The 23926-nt window shown below is 44.7% G+C and overlaps 1 protein-coding gene across 1 annotated transcript in view; it reads left to right on the top strand.

Annotated features, from left to right (window-relative positions):
* LOC311355439 (cadherin-7-like) overlaps positions 1-23926 on the top strand; it is a gene marked incomplete at both ends in the record, with an annotated part of 88066 nt that overhangs the window by 980 nt on the left and 63160 nt on the right.

The following is a 23926-nucleotide window of genomic DNA, read 5'->3' as shown; positions in this document are numbered from 1 at the left end:
AATCTCTCTTGTTTGAGGGTGAAAGGTTGGCAAAGTAAGTTTCTCTAAATGCTCCTTAGTGTAACTGTTTATTAGCAATTAGCACTTTTAGCAGTGTTGTCTGTGTGTAATGAACCAGTTAGTTCTGATTGGCTGTTGCTCTCTGGGCTTGGATGGGAACAGCTTGATAATGATAGTAGCTACCAGCGGAAGTTTGGGCCAAGACAAAGCCCAAAATGTATATTATTAGCCATGGACAATATTGGCATTGGCTTTGACAGAGAGCTATTACCAAGCAACAAGCAGCTCAACAACCATGTCGCTTATTTGAAAAGCAGGGAAACGGACAACAGGATTTCCGGAAGAAGAGTTAGTAGTCGACAGCTAGTCGTCAATTTGCAGTTGGCAGTTAGAAGTTGGCTACTAGTCACTTATGAGCAGGTCGTCGACTGATGAGCAGTCTATAAGCATTCGGCTAGTATTTAGCTGACAGTCAGCTAGGAATGGGTTTCTCAACCCATGGGTCAGGGACCGGCAGTGGCACCAGTCCGTGCAGCAGTGGCTCCTGGGCCGCACTCCAGCACTTGAAAACATACCATATTATTGACTGAGTAAAACATTTGTTCATATGGGCTAAATAGTAATTTACCCATCAGACCAGTCAACCAAGCACATGTCCCATCAGTAACAATCACGGCCACTTAATTCTGACTTACATTTTAATTTGGCGATTCATATTCAGTCTTATTTATGTAGGTCTGAGTGGAACCCAGAGGCAGAGGGTCAAGCACGACAGGGCCTTGGCTCGATAGATGGCAGAGCTAGGAGCCCTCTAGCACTCGGCTAGGAAGCGGCTAGCTGCCAGCTAGCTGCCATGGCAGGACCTTCTAACAAGAATCCAACCCCTCTAACGCTTGTTTTTTGTTCTATTTCGGTCCTATTTTGTTCTGCTAAATTACGTTTCATCGGTTCCGCTCTTTCTGCACATTAATCGCCATCGTCGGCGTTGTCCCGACCCGTCTCTGTCCTCGCAAGCCCATTTCCTCTGAATGACTCCAGGAGGAATTAGGCTCATACTGTGGTGTGTGTGTGTGTCTGCTGTCTCATTGGACAGAGGGTTGCCGTAGCCTCAGGAACAACATTGCACAGTCTAAATCAAAGCAAGCATATTTGTGACACAATCGGGGATAAGATACGGGTCATATATCTTGTGGACCACAAAATAAGTTGTGGAAATATATTTTTATGCATTTCAGTATATCAGATCTGGGTGTGGGCTGTCTTCCCAGAATATCCTGCAGTTTGAGCGTCTGAGTAAAGTGACGGCCTCAGACGATTCGTCTTGTGTCGATATTCAAACTCTGTAAACACTCTTTCACGGATCCGGCCTGAGCAGTTTATGTCATCCAGTTTGTGGAGGGAGAGATCAATGTAAAAATCACTGTGTTCCTTTATAAATGTCTTTCAGATGTAAATATGTTACATAACTCGGGTGGAGCGTCGATATTTCAGTTTTTATAAGGTCCAAATAAAGTTTAGTTTTGACATGGTTTTCACCCAGTGGGATAACGATTTAATTCGGTCTCTCTGCTGGGGAATTCCTTGTTTTCACGGTTCTTTCAGACTTTCAATTTGAATGTATTACATTCTACAGTCTTATATAAAGCAAGCCTGTGTTAACTATTTTAAACAGACAACAGTATTGAATTAGTGTTAATAAAATGGGTTCTTGTCCATTTAGATAGTTTCCTTTATCCTCCCTGAGGGAGAAGTTGACTGGATGTTTCCAGTCTTCAAAGTAGGGCAGGAACTAACAATTCTTTTTATAGATGATCTATCTCACAATTATTTTTCTGATCAATCAATGAATAATTTAATCTATACAATGTACTGATTAACAGATAATTCAATCACAAGTTACCAGAGTTCCAAGTGTTATCTTAAATGTGTTTGGTTTAATTAAGCAGCCAAGAAAACCAAACAAAATTTCTCATTTGTACTTGATAAATGACTTATGAAACATATGAAAATAAATGACCAATATCAGATTTGATTGACTGATCTATTAATCCACTCATCGTTGCAGCCCTATGTCAAAGTAAAAGTCTGCAGCAGGGTTTTTATATGAAGTGGCCCATCTGGCTTTAAGTAGCACAGTAAAGAAGTAAGGAAATGAGCTGAGCTCAGCGGGTGGTGCGACTCTGACATCAATCCTGCATGCTTAGAGCGGGACAACCGCACTCCTTCATCCCTCCCTCCCTCACTGGCCCGACCAGCAACAGTGGGCCTATGACACTCCTATATAAACTAGGGTTCCCCTCTACTGTTCCCCGCTTGGCATCTGGCCGCTAGCGCAACAAAATAATGAAGACAACATGAATAAGAGATTGTGTAATACCTCAGGGATGGAATTTATGTTTGTTGCGGAAATTCCTATATACTGGTAGCTGGACGCGGTGGCGTAATAAAACAAATATTACTACAACATTGTATTCCTTTCAATGACAACAATATGCCTTCCAAAACCTGTCGACAGCCAACTGTCAAAAATGGGCAGAGCGGATTTAGCATGGTCGAGTGAGCATGTTCGACTAGAGAGAGAGAGAGAGAGAGAGAGAGAGAGAGAGAGAGAGAGAGAGAGAGAGAGAGAGAGAGAGAGAGAGAGAGAGAGAGAGAGAGAGAGAAGGCTCTGGTCGGACACTCCTGCTTGTGAAGAAACCGTAGCAGCAGAAACAGTAGCAGTCTGCCAGTTTGTTTTAATGCATTCTGTCAGATTGGGCGTCTCACCAGAGCACGTCTCATTGAGTCCTGGCATGGGGATGTCACAATGTCACTGAGATCAACGCACGTGTCATGGAACTGGTGGAGACATACATGTGATGCTGGTGTGCGTGTTTAAACAAGTCAAAAGGCCCGCCTCATGTAAACTCACTCATAAACACGCTATTCTATTTCCTATCTGGTGTCAGTGCGACCACGTGTTGATGTGTATATATGTAAAGAAAACAGGATGGCTAAATGTTTGCATACCATGAGGGGGAATTTACCTTGTTGAGGGAATTCATGTTTCTAAGATACACGTCTGCAAATGCGTACATTTCACTGCATACTTGTATGCATGTAATAAATAAAACTCTTGAATCTTGAAAATCTTGAATCTAAATAACCAAAAGTGCGTGAGGAATGACAAACTTTATCGAGTGGTTTCACTTTGTATATATCGCTCGTGATTTAAGTAAGTATTACACAAGACCTTTTCTTTCCGTCAGTTTTCCATATTCTCGATGAACCACAGATAAGAAACAACAAAAACTTGGGAACACAGAGCAGGCGTCTGTTTGCCCAGCTCTGTTTTGTAGCCCTTAAGGCGATCGCTGTGGCTCTCAATTTGCATTAGTTTGCCCCCCTAGAGAATTAAGCAGTCCCATTCAATGAATCTCATTATTAATTAATCTATCTTTATGACCGGGCTCCCCGGCCTCTACCTACCCTGTGATGCACCGGCCAATCACAGACATCGATTTTTTTCTTTTGTTGTTTTTGGAATGATGGTGGTTTGTTTTTGGGTGTATTTGTATTTGCTGTAGCTTTTGTTTTTGTGTTGCTGTTTGTATGTTTGTACACTCTTGTTGTGTGTTATTTTTTGTAGTGCCGGTTTGTATGTTCTGGTTTGTATGTTTGTATGTTAATGTTTGTTTGTAAGTTTGTATGTTCTCGTTTGTGGTTTTGCTTGTATGTTCTCGTATGTATGTTTATACATACTTGTTTGTAAGTTCTTGTTTGTAATTTTTGCTTGTATATTATTGTTTGTACGTTTGTATATTAATGTTTGTACGTTCTCATTTGAATGCTTGTCTGGTATTTGTTTTGGTGTTTGCATCAAATGTTCTTGGTTTGTCGTGTAAATCCGTTTTCTGTTAGCTTTTTGTTTGTTAGCTTTAAGTGTCTGGTTTGAATGCTTGTTACGCTGTGCTTTTACACATTGCTTTCAAGAGACGTCTGACGAGGGCCAACAGATATATTCACAAATCACTCCCTTTATTAGCGCTGCCATCTCATTGCCACTGTGGCATCGGCTTGGCATGCGTCTGTTTATGTTTGTCTTCCTGTTTGGCAGATTTTGGGATGGTCTCTTCATCAACCCCCCTGAAGGCACAGCGATGCTGTTGTTGTTGTTGTTGTTGTTGTTATTCTTGATTTAGAACTGAGCGAGTTCACAAACACTCCTCACACAGGAAGCCATTATTACGCCCAGACCGTCCTGATTTAGTGAGATGAGACGGAAAAAATACGGGGGCCGGTCGGATGAAACATTCAATTAAGTTATTTGGGTCCGAGTTAAGGCGGCTTTCGCAGGCTTAAACAGGCTCTTGCTGTTCAACTCTGAGGAAGTCGTCCTTTTTCCTTCCAAAACAAATCAATTTTAAAAGGTCTCTTGGTGGGAGAGGCTCATTCTCATTGCTGTCTGACCTTAATTGGTATTATTGAAAAACGAAAGTCTCAATGTCCCTGAGAATTAAGCGAGCCATTGAAGCTAACAGGAAAAGTAAATCACAGTACTTTATTTGGTATTGGTATTGGTAACAGGAAAGTTATTGTTGAGGTACTTATAAGGTGTTTTCATGCCAATGTAAAGGATGGTTCTCCTACTCTCCCCTCCTTGCGTTGAGGCCCCTCAGGATATTATATCCAATGCATATAAATAACTTATAACATATCTTATAACACAATCTTTAATTCAACAACTCAATTTGATTATTGTCGTACCCCAAATACACAACATTTTTCCTGTATATTTCATGAAAAATTCAAAGGTCTGCAAACAAGTCGGTGAGATAAAGATTAAAAAAAAAAGAACAGACTAAGCCAGTGGCGCTGTTGTCCATGCTAGCCGTCATAATGTTTGTTCCCACATTGTTCCTGCTAAATCCTTGGATAACCTTTATCCCAATATAACCAACGCTAGTGATATTCCCTTTTCAGAACATTCTGGAACATTTGCCTTGCACCCCTTCACACATGGCGTAGTGATGCCGGTAAAGCTAGGCCCAGGGACAGGCCTGCCGACGGCAGTAATACAACACATATGTCTGCCATCCGCCATACAGCTCAACAGAAGAAGGAGAAGAAGAAGGCCGGGCCGAGGCCGGATGTGCTTGAAGTGTGCGCAGCTGAAGACGTCTCTTGTTATTTTCAAGAACATGGCTGTCAAAGAGCAGTTTGAGGAACAAAATAACTTGTTCCGATATTGTCATTGTACAACCTGAAACCGGAAATGACTTTAAAGATTAAAGATTCCTAGTGAGTCCAACAGGTTCTCCTTGGGTAATTACGCTGAGAAGCCGGTTGGATAACACCCCGCTACACTAAGCTAGGACAAAAGCATTCCACCCGCCACTCAGTGCAAACAGGAAAGCGCTATGGAGTACCACTAGCCCCACCACCGCGGGTCAGGCCACGATAGCATCTGCTCCTGTATCGCTAGCATCGCAACACGCAGCATCTGCAGCTACAGGGGGGCCGGGGTGGGAGAGCTGCTGGGGGCCGCGCTGTGGTGGAGATGAGCATGATGCGGGTTGACAGAACAGGACATTATAGCCTACATGCAAGTGCTACCAGGAAACTGAGCTGGGAGCTGGGGGTAGGAACACTCATCAGCTCCCTCCTGGGAGCTTTTGGTGGGGGTCTCTCAGGGGCAGAGACTAGAGAGGCTAGGGATTCCTCATTGGATATAGGGAAGGAGGGACAGGACGGATAGAGCTGCTGCGTGTTAGACAAGCAAAGGTAGTGATCAGGGGATCCAGGGGAGAGATCAGAGGAGGATCCTTCTGGATTACATTCAAAACCGCTTGGATAATGCCACTGAAATGAACTAGTTTCTCTTTACTCACATTTACGCGCCAACATGCAATTTTTGGGCTTGACAGTAGTGCAGAGATCAATATTGTAGTCAGACAGACAGACAAACAGATAGACAGGTGGAAAGTTTGTTCACGTATATCTATCTGTGTGTCTTTCTATGTATGTATGTATCTGTTTATGTCTGTCTGTGAGAGATAGACATGTTAAGCGTTAGAGATCTACAGCCCAGCTATATTTTTGTACTAAAATATATAATGTATCTCTGTGATTGTTTGTGTTTGCAGTGGTGCACCTCACATAAAAATCGTTCAGGAGAATGCCCGTGAGGTTGGAGGCGTTGTGGGCTTGGTGGTGGTGGCTGGGAGGAGATGTAGATAGAGAGGCAGAGGAGGGGTGGTGGTGGTGGTGGGGGGGGGGGGGGTTCAGAAATCATCCAAGAGGTTGTTTCTGCTTGTACTCCCTTTCATGTGTTTTTGTGGTTGGGATATGGCTCATTGAAGTACTTTCTGAAGAGCTGATGTATTGACTTTTAGACACCACCCCCTCCCCTCGACGGGTCAGATCTTGAATAATTCACGACAGAGCCTCTGTCCGTGGCTGGAAGTGTTGGGAGACGCGGTTTGAAGAAAAAACACAGCAAAACACACCCGGCTGGAGCCCCCTCAAGATCACTCAAGGCCTCCGGAACAGCTGGTTGTATCAAATGGACCTCCAAAACACCTGCATGTCTGTAGAAATCAAACAAACACTGGTCCCCAGAGTACCCTGCAAGGGCCTCACAAGTCCTGAAGTCTATCATGAAAAACCTCTGGTCCTCAGAGGTTTTTCAACTCTATTGTGTCAAAAAGACAACCGGTTCTCAGGAAAACCTGCAAGGTCTATTGGCCCTTTTCCACCGACAGTACCAGCTCAACTCGCCTCGACTCGGCCCGCCTCTTTTTGGTGTTTTGATCGCCAAAATGAGGTACCTGGTACCTGGTACTTTTTTAGTCTCAACTCCGTCGAGGTTCCAAGAGAGCTGATCTGATACTTTTGTGTGACGTAAACAGGCTGCTGGCCACTGATTGGCCAGAGTGACGCCACTGGACGAATAATGATGAGTGCAATGTCCAAGCCTGACACCCGACACCCGGCCATACTAGCATCAGCGTTCAGTCAACAATAGTGATTGATTATTGAACATGGCAGGATCAGTGCGCAAGAACACGCCGTGGACCGTGACCATATATGTGTTGTGTATGTGTCGCAGGTTCACGCATGCGTGCTATGATGACCCGCCCACCCATTGAAGAGGTACTTTCTAGATGGAAACACGACGTGCCTGGAACCAAACCGCTAAGTCATGGCGAGTTGAGCTGGTATTGTCGGTGGAAAAGGGGCATAACTGATCAAAAACACACAGTAAAAGAATCACAGCAAACACACACTGGCCAGGGTTTTGCGAGGGCAGTACAATTTTTGTGGAACGACCATCTTGTCCTCTACCCTGCCATTTCAGTGAATAACACAAGGCATTAAATCCTTCCCACTTCTTCCTTCAAAGTGTAATGAGACATTATAGGAATGGGGGGGAGGGGGGCGGGGGCATTTTTCACGGAAGGCCAAATTGGATTTCACAGGGATTTCTGTGTGTGTGATGAGAGGACGTTGACGCCGGGCGCAGGCTCGAGTTTGGCTTTTTGAAATCGCTGGCGAGGAGACGTGGGCCGAGGGAGTGTGAATGTTTCCTCGTCAAAACATCCCCACTCCTCTATTACATCTTCTGCCTTTTATTTCTGAACCCCAGACGGGTCGCTCCCGCTTACATTTACAGAAAAGGACTGGTGTATGTGTACGGGGGAGTGGATGGGTGTTTTCTTCGAGGTGTGTAAATCAAAGCCAGTCAGTGTTCCCTCCACCGATCATCGGACCCTGCCGTGTAGGGGAATCCATCATGATGTGTCGCACGTGACATGAGCGTGCACACACACACACACACACACACACACACACACACACACACACACACACACACACACACACACACACACACACACACACACACACACACACACACACACACACGCGCCGCATTTCGCTCGGAGTGAACACATAACATATGCACACTGTATGGCCAGCGTGTTGCTCAAAGGACCCTAGGAAGACTCAGGGCGCCACCATCTCCCCATCACACCAAACCCCCCCACCCCCCATCATCCCCACATGTTCAACCCACGGACGGCGGCTAGGGCTGCTCTTTCCCTAATTAAATCCACCCATAATGAATCATAGTTCCTAATCCTGAAACAGGCCTGTATTTCCTGGGGGAGGCCAGTGACCTACATGTGCGCAGCTAATGCTAATGCTGCGGGCGGGGTGTGCTAGCACGGCGCTTGCCCCATGAGTGGCTACCCGCTACCTTGCTCCCGCTACGCCTGGAGGGCCGCCCACCCCTCGCCAAGGAACATGAATAGTCATCCTGCGCCGGAGGCACCTTGATCACATTGGCACATTGATCCACGGCGGTTATTTAATTACGCTTTCGCAAAAACGTGACATTGTTTACATGTAGCGACAAACTCTCAGAAACATCAATCAATTTACTTAATATTCAATTTGATGAATTCATTATTTGTTTGTGTACAATAAAGGAAGGGTGGTGTTGTGGATGGTGCTTTGTTGTGTTGGAATATCATTTCGATAAAGGCAGAATTACATGCATGTTCTTTGTGAAGGGGGGGGGATTCCTTTTTTTACAAATGGAATTGGAAAAAGCGCACTCTGGCATCAGGAATGAATTAACGTTTGGAACGTACTGCTACTGCTAATACAAACACCAAAAAAAAAAACACTCACTCACAAAAATAAACAAGAATGTTGCGCCTACATTGTTGTTGACATGACATAGGACGACACACTAACTAAATGGTGCCACACAGAACCATATGGCAACCCTGCCACTAATCAAGTCCCTCCGTGCATTTTAAAACATTTCCACACTTCATTAATTGCGTTTCTTTTCTAATTTCTTTTTTTTTGCAAGCGCTAGAGTGTCCGCCATCTGAAACTGAACCTTCCCCCCATGAGGAGGGCCTATTCATCCTGATACTCCTGATCCAGTCTAATTGTATCACAAAACGCACAAAAAGTCCCAGCGATTAATTACAGCAGCGAGTGTACCAGCTGTTAATCATCAGCGTACGGCATCAATCATGCCGGCCGGCCACATGCGGCTCTGTCACCGTTGACTGGCCTAATTTGCATTGTGTTTCTTTGGCAGTAATGCAGCTATTCTTTGTGATTTACACTTAGCATACATCTGGGGTAATTAAATGGCCGGGCTGAGAACTCTTGTTCTGGCCCTATTTGATTATCGTGATAGCCTATTTGACGGCCGGCCAAAACACGTGTGGTTATATCATTTGCTGTGATTATATTTCACTCTGCATGGATGCTTTATCACTTGCTTGTTTAGTCAATAGAGGAAGGTAAAAGGCTTCTCATATATTTTAATGGCTGCCTCTGCACTCCCGACCTTTATAGAAACCGGTGAGAAAGACGTGGTTTCAGCTCTGCCGGCTGAATACATTATGTCATATTGGATTTCTGGTGGCTTGTTTCAGCTTCCCAATGGAATTGCTATTTTTCTTGAATGTTCATCAGACCACACTTAAGACATCAGTGTTACCTTTCATTTGAATTTTCCATTATTTCTGCCAATTATAGACAACTTTCTTAAACGATAAAATGAGAAAAACAAATTCACCAAACAATCATTAGCTGCAACCCTAATATGTAAAGTCCATTTCCCATTTTAATTTCAATATTCATAGGAGACACCTTTGATGGGAAAGCAAAGGGGATCGGATGAAATCACAGCTGATATCAATCAACCAATCAGCTGTCCTGTGATGCTACAGGCAAAGAACGATTGGCCATTTTGGCATTAGTAAGACCATTAGTAGGAAGGTACAGGACGTTGACTTGCTATGGGGCTTGTGTATCAGAATGAATGATGGGATCATTTGTTGGCAATGCTCCATTTGGTGATGCCTGGAGACAGGGTTGGAGCACCATGAGAAATGCTCTGGAAGTTTCAAGACAACAAACAAATCATATCACGATTTATAACTAACCCATGACCAAAACACCATTACTACCAATAACATTCCTATTCTACAATTCTGACACTTTAGGCCGTCATTGTGATGGGATGTCACCATGTACTCTACGGATTATGCTTCACTAACAATATATTTTAATAGGAGAGAGAGAGAGAGAGAGAGAGAGAGAGAGAGAGAGAGAGAGAGAGAGAGAGAGAGAGAGAGAGAGAGAGAGAGAGAGAGAGAGAGAGAGAGAGAGAGAGAGAGAGAGAGAGAGAGAGAGACATTCACCTCTGCCTGGTGTCACAATAGTGATGACAAATATAGATAATTAATATTTCTGTAGTGTCTCGCTGGTTTATGTATGTGAATGTAAGAGTCTGCGAAACATTCAAAGTAGACAGTGAGCTGCGCTTTATTCTCTAATCTTACAGCTGTACTTTTAATGTGTTGCGTGTTTTCCTGTCGTCAACAAATGTTTACCTCTGAATTTTTGTGTGTGTGTGTGTGTGTGTGTCTGCATTTGACTATCAGATAGACAAAGGTTAGCCCGATAGATAATCTAGCATGCATGTGGGCCCATGTAATATGTAAAGGCATTTGACACCCAGCCAAAAGGTTCTGGGTTTGAATGCCCAAATTCCAGAGTCTACCCGTGGACTTTCTTTGGCAAGATTCCCTCACTGCTACCTGCTCCTTCAGGACATGTCTCTGAATTCACACGCTAATCGTTCCCCATTTGTAGCTTTTACTAAGAAAAGGCGTCCAAATGTATTTTGTCTTTATCTTTTACTTTGAAAATACCTGATACGTCAGTAAAAATTACGGCTGCACACCATCAGTGGCTTTTCATTTGACAACGCTCAATTTTCTCCATCAGGGGTTTTTACTCGGCACAGCCCTGATGTTTCAATAAACACTCAGAATGCACTCCATCAGAGGGTTTACTTTGAAAAGGACCATGTTTCCATGACACTGGGAGTGTTCGGAGGTATGTGCCGGCACAGGGATGGCATCAGGGCCAAAATGTTGCAACCAGCGATGCGATTGGCTGGTCCAAGCGAGTGAGTGAGGGCTTGTTCATGAATCCGGGGCGAGAAATAAATCAAGTCACAGAAATACAATGGAAAGGACTGAAATGAAATGCTTTAAAACGTAACAGTTTGGCCCCGTCAGGATGGTCGTCTTTCAGGGCTCGAGGCCAGAACCCTGAAGAATTTTTGTCCATAATTTGTTTTGGATGAATCAAAGCGGTTGTCTGTAAAGTTTGTATTTGAATAACATGCATGCTGGGTTTATTTACTTCAGTGTTTACTGCATGCAAGTAACCCAAGGACACGTTATTTTTCTCTTTTCCCATGTCCCATTTGAGTTTCATGATACATAACATACACCATACATCTCTCTCTCTCTCTCTCTCTCTCTCTCTCTCTCTCTCTCTCTCTCTCTCTCTCTCTCTCCTAGAAAAGAAAGGTCAGAGGCCACTCCATTTATGAAAGTACAAAAATAATGGATGTAAAAGAGTCCAACTTCTCCTTGGCATCTATCTTTCTTTTTTCTTTTTGCTTTATCACTGCAAAACCAGCCATAGCCATTCTAATAAAAGTCCATCTTTGAAAAGCTGGCCATTGCTCTATCAAATGCACAAAATAAATGAACGAACATCTACTTTTGAAGTTCATCCATCGCATCTTACTTTGTTGATAGTTGGTAGCTTTTACATTGTAAAAGCTGATACATCAATGACACTAAATACTCAGCTTTGAGTTTGAAAAGGCCTGATTTTCAAATGACACAGAATGTTCTCCAATTGAACCCTTTACTTTTGAAAAAGGCCTGTCAACTCTCAGTGACACCCCCGTCATCATCTCCCCATCAGTACCGTCCACTACGGAAGGGCCCGGTGTATCCCAGCAAAGGTGAGGTAGGGGAGGGAATCTGTGAGGGCACGTCCTCTCCCTGGAAGCACGCCCGTTCGTTTCCTTGGTGAGTCGCGAGGAGCCCATCGTCTTGACAGTATTAAATTACAGCACAGGGCTAAGGCTACGCTAGGGCTACGGAGTGATTGGGAAATGGATTGAGTTATGATCCGGCTTGTTATTGAGTTCCCCTCCTGATATCCCTCTGTAAGATGAAGTCTGAGAGACATGAGTGATTTACTGTGTTTTCTTGTGCCGGCCGGGGACTAAATCTAAAAGATATTCTCTGCTGGAGCGTGTGTGTGTGTGTGTGCGTGCGTGCATGTGTGTGTGTGTGTGTGTGTGTCTGCGTGCGTGCGTGTGCACCTGTGTGTGTGTGTGGGTGTGTGTGTGCGAGTCTAGTACACACATCAGAAAAGTAGCTCTTCCCAGAGGCCCTCCCATGCCTGGGTGTTAGCACGCTATTGTACTGTTTGAAGTACCGCTGCTGTTTGTGTTCCCTATAATCCCATTGGCTCCGAGCACGACAGTTGGCAGTTAGGGAGAGAGAGAGAGGGTATTATCCCTGCCTCGTTTCTACCTCTCTCTCTCTCTCCCTCGCTCTCTCCCTCTCCCTCTCCCTCCTCAGGCACTACGCCTCAATAACACCTTCGTCTTCCAGGTTTTTCTGTTTCCTTTCGTTTCAGGGTGTGTGTGTGTGTGTGTGTGTGTGTGTGTGTGTGTGTGTGTGTGTGTGTGTGTGTGTGTGTGTGTGTGTGTGTGTGTGTGTGTGTGTGTGTGTGTGTGTGTGTGTGTGTGTGTAGTTTTTTGGGGTATAAATTTCCCCCGAGAGCCCGGCGATGGTCCAAATTCCCCCGAGCAGGGGGAGATTTATAGAGGGGGTACGCTCCCTCCCCGACGCCACGCCACAGAATATCAGAGCCACTCGTGGGTTTACGGCCTGCTGCGGTGTTGTTCTACTGTTGTGCTTTTGGGCTATTTACGACAGAATCTGAAATCCCGGTTTTGAGGTCAGATCAGTTCCCGGGAGAAGACGCAGGGAGTACAGCGGAACTTGTAGTGAGGAGGAGTAGAAGGAGGAGGAGGAGGAGGAGGAAGAGGAGGAAGACAGAGCCAGAGAGGAATCAGCAAAGCAGAGCGGTTTGCTGGCGCTCGTCCTGCGGTCGGCGGCCACGCCCCGCTACTTATTAACGAGCTCTTCCGAACTCGGACTCCCGATACCACGGTCCACCGACGAGCCAATCGGTTGGCATTATTCCCGTTTCCCCTTGGAGTTTTCCCAATTACGTGGACTAACGTCTCCCCGGGAACACTAGGTGAGGCGGAAGGTTATGAGCGTAGGTTTGACCCCCACTCCAATCCATGCGTGTCCCTCTCCACCCCCCCCCCCCCATAGCATTGAGCCATGCTGGGAGAAGCACAAGATCTGAAAAAGCCAAACCGCCACACAGGACTGCTCACAGAGACACGCCTGTGATTTATTTTCCAGAAAGAGGCGTTTGACACGAGAGAGAGAGAGAGAGAGAGAGAGAGAGAGAGAGCCTGATCTGGGGTGGGAGTGATAGCTCGCCAGGCGATACCGGGAGTCCAGCGGAGACGCGTGTCAAGGATTTGAACCAGACCGAGGGAAGAGTTTATTTTAACTGCTCTGCTCTAAAACGGTCGACAACTCGGAACAAATGGTCGCTGTCGGAGTCCCCCCCGCTGGGGGGAGAGGGCGTCCGTCTGTCGGTGGGCGGACGGCGGCACCGAGTCTCGAGTCTGTTCGGCTGAGGGACCCAGAACAGAGCGGCTCCTTTCCTCTGCTACTGCCATGGCTGCCTCTCCTCCTAGTCATCAAAGCAGCTATTATTGGTTTCCTGTAGCTCGATCACTGGAGCAAGGCGTTAACACTGCCAGGGTTAGGGGTTCCAATCCCACCGGGGCTCCCCGGGGCTACGAATGGCTGCTCCTGTGGTGTTATGAAGGGCTTTATAATAAGCGTCTAAATATAAAATGATATATATATATATATATTCCTGCCTGGTAAAATAGAGTGGTTTATGAGCCAGAAGCATCTATGTTTAAGGCTGCTATTTCGGTGTTAAAATGTCTTATATTACGGAGTTGGTTCTTTGGAGAAATTTGTTTTATTATGTTCTCGGCGGAATATGTTTCATAAGCTGAGGTGAAATAGTATATATTAAAATGTAATAAACACATAAACATCATATCATGACACTCTGTCCCTCTGACACGCAGTGTGTGGGCAGGATGGTCGAGTGCTTATTGCGTTGGACTCCCAGCCCAAAGATACCGGATTTGATCCCCCACCGTCCACCTGTAGCCATCCTGTAGCAGGTGCGCACAAGAGGCGTGCGGGTGGAGCTAACTCCTAATGCTAATGCTAAGCTCATGCTAAGTGACTGGAGAGTGAACGGTCAAAGTCCATCTCTGCGTGGCTACGTTATATACGATGCGTACTAAAACAAAGCCTGTCTTGATGCCGCGCCTCGAGACTGCATCATGAGTCATACATTAATGCATTTCATGGCGGCTTCTCCCCCGGAAACAGCAGCCAGCGCCGCTATGCTCGGGAGCGGCGGCCAGCGGCCTTTTAACGAGCCCTTCCTCGTCGACGTCAGCTGAGGCCCCAGCCGGTTGCCATGGCAGCGCCACGGTCGCCACGGCGCCAGGGTGTTTTGTCATGACAGAGATGACAAGCTGGCACCCCAGCCGTTTGCTGTCACTGCGTGTGTGTGTGTGTGTGTGTGTGTGTGTGTGTGTGTGTGTGTGTGTGTGTGTCAGCGTGCATGGAAGCCTGTGAGAGTGTGTGCACAAGTGTGTTGGAGTGTGCATGTGTGTGTTTGTGGGTGCAAGTCAGGCGTGCGTGTGTGCCTATATGTGTGTGTGTGTGAATGATAGATGTTAATTGTACAGCGCTTTTAGAGGTGGATTTTGACTGGAAAAGTGTTCCATCGATACAGTGCTTTTACCATCCATCAGAGAGAGACGTCACATGGTGTGAGTTTAAACATTTGTGCCGACTGAGGGCCCGTGCACATGCTGAATACCAACAGTAGCATTGAAGTGAAGCGCTAACAGACTTCACTTTCAGATGGTTAATTACTTCGCCAAACTCAGGACAACACACACAATCTGATTAATTTATCCAGTGATTTCCAATTAAAGGGTACCTTTGAACTTCATCTTAAAGGCAGTACCCTTTTGTTCTTGTACCCTACATTTAATGCAAAGTATCCTTGGGTTTTGTAAAAGGTTCTCCAAATAAAAGTTCTCATCATTATACTGATTATTATCAGTTGATGTAAATATCAGTTGATTCCCTTCATTCAACCCACTTTTCACTGTTCCCACCCAGAAGGGAGCGGAGACGTCTCTTATAAACCCTGTCCACGCGTCGCCTATGACTTTTACTAAAGGCCATGTTCGATAAATGTCAGGAGCAAAACATGAGTAAACACTTTAAGTTCTGATCAAATTCCAACGGGGACACACAGAGGGGTCCGGTGCAGGGAAAGACACACACGTCCCTCTTCTACAAATGGCACTTTAGACAAACACACGTCTGTTTCCTTCTGCTGGTGGATGAGGTGTGGGTGGGGATGGTGATGCTGTTGTTTCTGTATGACCTCCTATTGTGTCTCCCGTCCTCACCTGGTGGTGGAGGAGATGGCTGTGGTGGTGCTAATGGTAATGATAATAAATAATAATTGTTCTGAAGGCGCCTTTCTCGGCACTCAAGGACACCTTACAAAGATACACAAAAGTCTTGAAAAAATAAATAACAATAAGAAAAAATTTATAAACAATAGTAAGAGACAGCAATTGGCATCAGATGGAATGGTGGAGATGGTGGTGGTTGTGTGGGTGTAGGGGGTGATGGAGATGGTGGTGGTTGTGTGGGTGGATGGGGGGATGGAGATGGTGGTGGAGATGGTGATTGTGGTGGTGGAGTTGGTGATAGTGGTGGTGATGGTGGTAGAGGTGTTGTGTGGTGTAGGGGTGATGGAGAGGGTGGGGGAGATGGGGATTGTGGTGGTGGAGTTGGTGATAGTGGTGGTGGTGCTTATGTTTATGTTGCTCCTCAACTCCCTCACTATTTGTCCCGACAATACGCATTTGTTTCGTATCTGTTAGTTTTCCCATACCTCCACGGCCCCGACGACCCGGCTCCCCTTCTCCAGAAGCAGTGAGCTACCTCAACAGAGCGCTCTGCACAGACATGAGCTTTCTTGGGAGATGCGTTGCGTCTGAAAGGGTCATTATTCTCCATCAGCATCAACGTTTAAGTGAGGCCGAGCACTTTGTGTTGCGCTGTATTTTCTCTCCGTCAGCCCGGGATAACGTTTCTGTGTGTGTTTCAAGATGCTGTCGTTTAGATTCAGGAGTAGTAGTGGGAGAGGGAGCGGAAAGGAGCTGAACAGAGCAGGATTGTGAAACTAAACAAGCAAAAAACGTCCCCTCTCCCCCTCCGCTCCCTCCCTGCCGGCGTTTCTCAGCCATGGGGGAGTGTTGGGTTTTCGTGTAATTGTGATTGACAGGCAAGATGGATTCCCCAAGCAAATCAGGAAAGAAATTCCCCTGATTGGTCAGAAATTGGCCAGGATCGTTCTTAAAATCGAACTGTTGTCGCACAGAGGCAGGAAGTTGTGGGGTTGGGGGTTGTAGTGGTGGTGGTGGGTGGTGATGGTGACGGTGATAATGATGGTACGGTTGGAGTGTGTGTTATTTCTGGCAAGGGGCAAAAGAACGTCATCTCCAGATTGTAAAAGATTAGAATTGTGTTTTGACTGAATAGTCGATAATCAATAGACCTTTATTAATACCCCGTAAGAGAAATTAGTTTGTTGCAATAGCCCAGCAGCAGTAGAAAAACACAGGATAATAATAAATAATATACAATACAATAAAAATACAAACAACTAATACAAACAAAAGTAGATGCTAAGGGAAAATGCTAAACAAAATGCTAAAGTAAGGAGAAGACAAGACAAACAGAACAACAAATAACACAAAATAGGGCAAACAAAATAGACTGTATAAATTGTATAAATTTAAAAAAAAGGTGTAAAGTGTAAATTGTAAATTAAGTGTCTAAGTTCTAGAAATGCAATAATCCATTTTGTCGATGAAAAGCCCATAAAAGTTATTTGCGTAATTTAATCTTCTTTCCAATCTTTGATCCCCTCCATGATGTATGTATTATTGTGTTGGCGTGTGTACGTTTGTACGTGTGTGCCCTTGTGTACATATATTTGCATGCATCCTTGAACTTCATATAAAAGTTGAAAGATCATACATACAGGACATCATACTGCAAGTACTTTAAATATGAACACGAGATCCAAAAGAACAATATCAAACGTCAAGGCCTACTTTTTTATCTCTAAAACCTGAGTTGGAAAAACCCAGGGTTAAAAAACAGTCCCAAGGTTGTTATGCATAAAATCAAAGTTCAGCAGACCTGTATACTTGAATAAATACTTCAACTACCACAGTTCAACTACCACAGTACAACTACCGCAGTAGAAGTACAGTGCAGAGAACATGCAGGTGAATGATCCTGATAATAAAAAGCTGCAGGTGCACTTATGACTAGACAAGACTCATAAGGCAGAGACAGATAACCATGAATCCAACAGATATTTTATTCAGTACGGTATTCTCAAAGAACAACAGCTACAGGCTTTCAGATCGCTCTAGTTCTTACAGAAATCTCCCCCCCCCCCCCCCCCCCCCCCAACAGACTTCCTGTTCGCCATGCAAACCTTTCAAAATAAAACATTGAACATCAAACATGGATTTTCACACAAATCCAACCTAATACACAGGATTGTTTTAGAGAAGGTTGTGACATTGAAAGTTAGGAATCAAATCAATGGAGATCAACACACAAGGCGTCCTTTTGGTGTAAACATTCGGAGGCCGTGCCCCTTGCCCCCACAATCAGACACAATAACAGTGCTTTCCCCAGCCGTACCCCTCAAACCGCGGCCACATTCAGAGTTTCCAGACTGTAACCATAGAGATTAGCTATTGCAAAATGTTAAATTGTGTTGTGAGGTTAATTTGGCGGTTATTGTTGTAATCACTGCATTCTCGTGTTCCTCTCAAACTGTTGTTTTTGTTTATAAACATATAAACAATCATGTGAGTCAAGTGTGAGTTATGTGTGAGTTATTTTGAAACTAACAAGGACATTGTTTCAAAGGAATGTAGTCATTTAGCATCTGTGAGTGGTGTTAAAGTTTTATTTTCAACATTCAGATTCAGAGTCATTCTCATAGTGAATATTAAGTATCGTAGAAAAATACCACACCTGAAATGCATCACTTCAATCAGCTTCTAAATGTGTTGCAGTAAAATCTACATATATTTCATAGGGTGTTCAATTACATGGGGTTGTCACAATTCTATTATCTACTCCACAATTATGATGTTATATATTTAAATGTTGGACAGATTATTCCAGGCCTACTTGTAAACATGCAGTAAACTGTGTTATCAGCCAAGGTAATTAACGTATTCTCCATTCAGTCGTCCTCCCCTTAAGAGCATTAATTATGATGTAAACAAGCGGAAAAACTAGCAGGTAGCGTCAGGGGTGAGCTGGGGGGAAAATATTCCTTGCTGAAAATATCAATATTAATCATGGGGAGAAACATATGATGAGAGATTAGACAAACTGTGGCATAAACAGCCCACTTCAGCGAACAGAGAGCCACAAATTTCATTATCGTTTGGGTTGAAGATCGAACAATGGCAAATTTTTACGGACCATGTTGTGATGGTTGTTTTGTGTCCGTATTCCACCTGTTGTTTGTATAATTTAGACATTAGCCACACAGACAAGAAAACTACAACATATTAGAGAGCAAAGCAAACTAGCATCTTTAAGACAGAATATTGTCCGCTTTTTTTTTAAGAAGAAATATTAAGAACCAGGCAGGAATATTCAGCTATTTATTTAAGTTGGAGTCTTTCTCCACTGCGGACACTGTGAATATAAGCTGTTGGGTCCAGACTGCAATCCGCTGATGAACAAAGGATTGGACAACATGGTGACCCGGCGTCTCCCCAGCTGGTCCTGACAGTTTGTGCCTGGAGACGCGGCCATCCGCAGAATGCGACCTGATTGGTGCCCACATGGCCCAATCAGAACTGAGAGAAGAACACATTCGGTGCATCCGTTGCTGCTCTCACTCAGTTATCTACGTGTCTTGCGTGTGAGAACTCCTGCGGTTGTGTTTAAGTTTACACTTGTTGTGTAACTTGGTGTGTTTCTCTCTGCGTTGTATGTTGATTGTTCTCTTGTTTCCTGGCAACCGACGGGTCATGTGAGTTAAGGTACATAGCCTTGCATGTTTTAAAAAGAGCAGCGGAGAACCGACATGCTTCACATGGTTAAATCAAGTGGAATACAGCTTGTCTTTTAATATTTGAGATGGTCCTGTCTAGCTCAACTGGGTAGAGCATGAACACTGCCAGGGTGACGGTGTTCAATTCCCACTGGTAGAGCAAGGCATTACGACTGCCTGGGTTAGGGGTTAAATTCCCACTGTTAGAGCAAGGCATTACGACTGCCTGGGTTAGGGGTTAAATTCCCACTGTTAGAGCAAGGCATTACGACTGCCTGGGTTAGGGGTTAAATTCCCACTGTTAGAGCAAGGCATTACCACTGCCTGGGTTAGGGGTTCCATTCCCACTGTTAAAGCAAGGCATTACGACTGCCTGGGTTAGGGGTTAAATTCCCACTGTTAGAGCAAGGCATTACCACTGCCTGGGTTAGGGGTTCCATTCCCACTGTTAAAGCAAGGCATTACCACTGCCTGGGTTAGGGGTTAAATTCCCACTGTTAGAGCAAGGCATTACCACTGCCTGGGTTAGGGGTTCCATTCCCACTGTTAAAGCAAGGCATTACCACTGCCTGGGTTAGGGGTTAAATTCCCACTGTTAGAGCAAGGCATTACCACTGCCTGGGTTAGGGGTTCCATTCCCACTGTTAAAGCAAGGCATTACCACTGCCTGGGTTAGGGGTTAAATTCCCACTGTTAGAGCAAGGCATTACCACTGCCTGGGTTAGGGGTTCCATTCCCACTCGGGCAATCATCGCTGGTAAAGATTGTATGCACGCATTGTAGGAGCCTTTGGATAAAAGCATCCATCAAACGACATACACATTTAAGCCACGCCTACTTTTAAAAGGCAGGAAAAGTAATGTGTGTGGTGTATGCAGTAGGTAGAGCCGGTCGCCCTGGCAACCAGATAGTTGCTGGTTTAAAACCCTTGCAATCACACCGGAGAGTGTGTGTGTGTGTGTGTGTGTGTGTGTGTGTGTGTGTGTGTGTGTGTGAGTTTAAGGGTGTGAGAAAGTTAATTTGTGTGTGATTGTGTGTGTGTGTGTGTGTGCGTTTGTGTGTGTGTGTGTGTGTGTAAACGTGTGTGAGTGAGCATATCTGTGTTTGTGTGTGTGTAAATGTGTCCATGTAAATGTGTATCAGTTTGTGTCTGTGTGTATGTGTGTATGCATGTGAAGTCACTGGCGTGTGTATGTGCATTTGTGTCTGTGTGTCTGTGTGAAAATATCTGTGTATATAAAGTGTGTGTGTGTGCGTGCATGTAAAAGTGTGTTTATAAAGCGTGTGTCTGATTATGAGGCACACGTTCTCAAGAGCTCTCACATCACGACAGACTTTCCGGGTCTGATTGACACAAAAGCATGTGAGCCTCTTCTTAACAATCACATCCCAAATTATGTTTCATCACTTCCAATCACTAGTGTTCTGTGTCATTTGAGAAAGTAATTTCCATTAACCTGTAAATAAGAATAATTTAGAGTTATACTTGACATTTGGGAAGCATTTGCTTTTGTCACACAATTAGTGTGTGTGTGTGTGTGTGGTGTGTGTGTGTGTGTGTGTGTGTGTGTGTGTGTGTGTGTGTGCCTGTGTGAGCAGCATGCATGTCAGAGTGTCTGTGTGTGTGTGTGTGTGTGTGTGTGTTTTTTTTGTTGGCCCTGATTCACAGAGTCACACAACAATAGGAAAGCAAAGAACGCATTCCTTTCAAGGAAGGATCAATCAAATTACTTTGCTGTGTTTGCGTGTCTCTCTCTCTCTCTCTCTCTTTCAATATCTCTCTCTGTCTCTGTCTCTCTCTTTCCCAATGCGATGGGGAGACTCAAGGACCGCACAGCCATTGCGCACACTGGGCCCTGTGTGTGCTTTCATTAGCCACACCGTGGTATCCATCCACATTATACAATCACAGGAATGCCGGCCACTTTCCCCTGTGCAAATGGATAGTTTATTAAGATAAGTGCACTGAACGCTAGAACACACAAAAACAGAAACAGAAAGTCAGAAACACACACACACACACACACACACACACAAAGGACAGAGTACAGGACAAACATACACACGCACACACACTCAGAAAGAAATGAGTGATAAAAACTGAACAATCCTGCTGTCGGTGGAACTGCCTCACCTCACCAAACACACATGCGCGCTTTGGTACTCGAAGACAGTACAGGCGGTGAATTTAACAAGGGGTTATTGTTGTTGTTGTGTTTCTGGATGTCTCGGTCTTATAGAAATGTTCCATCGCTGTGCCGAGCGACCCTTGAGGTGGTGGAGTCACAGGGGCACCGTCGATGGAGTTTTTTTTTTGTGTTGCAAGTTTGTGTCAAGTCTCAAGTCTTCTGGTCACTCCAAGTCAAGTCTCATGTCTCTCATGGTAGTGATAGCGTTGCACCAGTCCTGTGTTTTCAGTTTGGATGCTGATTCCGAGCAACACATCTTTGAATGGGCCGATACCAAGCAAGCACCCATCCGATACCAATGAGTTTGGTTTTCCTTCATTAAAAAACTGAATATTAAGGTAGCCCATTTCCGAACTTTGTAAAATATGAATAAAGGACATGGATACACATAACATGACACAACAATTGTGTGCAAAACAAATAGACAACTTTATTATAAAGTGTCTTGAAAATATATAGACCTACACACGTAAAAAAAATTACTAAGCTTAACGAATAATGAGCTCATTAATGCATTGTGTGTTTATGTGGAATAAATGCTTCAACTGGTTTGACTGTGTGGTTCTGTAATGTTTATGAGCCATAAGGTGACACAAAGAATGATGTGTGTCTCGTCAGACGTTTCCTTCAGGTTCATTTTAAAATAAAATATAGATCACGAGTGTTCACGAGTCCCAAGTCTCGTCTCAAGCCAAGTCTCAAGTCACTTTGCGTGTGACTTAAGTGTGACTCAAGTCCAAGTTGCAAACTCAAGTCCCAATCTCTGGTCTACGGTGCGACTTACTAAAGCAAAATGCTTTGCTTAAGAATGCCTGGATTGGGAAGAAGACACAGAATTATGAACAGAATGGGACCATAGGGTCGTTTGGTTTTTATTTCATGAATATCCTGCAGAGAAGCAACGCCCAAACGTTCCCGCCAAAACTCTTTGGCAAGAAAGCGAGGCAGCAAGGGAACATTCTTGTTTGTTTTTTTCCCCAGAGTAGTTAACGTCTGGCATTACTTGCCAAACAACACCTTTTTAATACCACGGCACACAATATACAATAAACACTAGGAATAAAACTGCTCCTCCGCCTCAACTCGCCTGCGAGATGATTTTAAAGTGAAGGAAAACGGAAATACGTCATTCACCTGGAATGATGTTATTATGGAGTCATCAAAGTGTTCACTAAGCATCAGAAAATGATGTTCCATCAAACTTCTTCAAGCCCATTTAATTAGTGGAGTCAGTGGTGCACTGGGCTAAGGCGCATACCATATAGGTACAGTCCTAATTGCAGAGACCCAGGATCGAATCCGGCCTGGGTCATTTACTGGATGTCCTCCCCTCTGTCTTCCTCTCTATCTCTCTCTATAGTAAAGCTGAATAAAGTCTGTAAAAAAAAATTAATGGAGTCTATTTTCCCTCCTGGCCATGTAGCTAACAGGTGACCAATCACCAATCACGTGGCCACTCCCATTACAGCCTAGGAGCCTATCGTGGGCCTCTCTGACATTGAGGAAGTCGAAGCGGGGATTGAGACCAAGCCCCTACCATGAGTCTTTCAACAAGTGAGCAGAGTGGGCTCATGAGCAGCCTTTGACGAGTACATTAGCATACCGTTTTACATTTACCTGACAAGATCTCAAAGGTAGGTGCTACGGAGACATCCGTCTGTGAAATGTAACACTTGTTTTATGCTTTGGGATCCTGTTGTTCCTCACTTCAAACATGGAACGTGTTTGTGTGTGGATCTGCAGCCTGTTTTGCCGTTTCAGAATCAGAATCAGCTTTATTGCCCAAGTATGCACACATACAAGGAATTTGACTCCGGCAGGTGTTGACTCTCTTTAACAGGTAGACATATATAAAATAGACATGACGCAACATAAATACATGTACAGATCAGTGGCGGCTGCTGGTCTTTCAAAGAGGGGAAGCTCATTTTCGGCCTACATCATATAAATTGTCAATTTAAGTATATGTAAATTCTGCTCTCTGTTCCTTTTCAAAATCGCTGTCACTCACACGGCAACTCAGTCTTTCGCAAACCCTCCAATCATCACAGAGAATCCCAGCGTCCAGGCCAGCCCACTCCACCATTCACCCCCAGAGACGCTGAGCGTCCATGGGGAGGGACATAATCGCAGCATTATCCAATGACCGTTGACTTTCGACGCACTAAAAGAGCAGGTGGAGGGACACGCCTGTCTGATGGAGACAGAGTAAACGGTCATCAGAACCCCAAAAATCACTGTTGATGTTGATGGACATTCCACCGATTCACTCATGTGAGCATCAGCCGTGTGTGTGTGTGTGTGTGTGTGTGTGTGTGTGTGTGTGTGTGTGTGTGTGTGTGTGTGTGTGTGTGTGTGTGTGTGTGTGTGTGTGTGTGTGTGTGTGTGTGTGTGTGTGGAGGCGATGGGGAGCAAGAGACGGAGAGAGAGAATGACACATAGTGCACACAACTGTTTAATACAGTGCACACACACACACACACACACACACACACACACACACACACACACACACACACACACACACACACACA

The sequence above is a fragment of the Micromesistius poutassou genome (genome assembly GCF_964030765.1).
Source record: "Micromesistius poutassou genome assembly, chromosome: 11".
NCBI lineage: Eukaryota > Metazoa > Chordata > Actinopteri > Gadiformes > Gadidae > Micromesistius > Micromesistius poutassou.
Note: the sequence above shows the minus strand (reverse complement) of the source record. Positions and strands in the feature narration are given on the sequence as shown.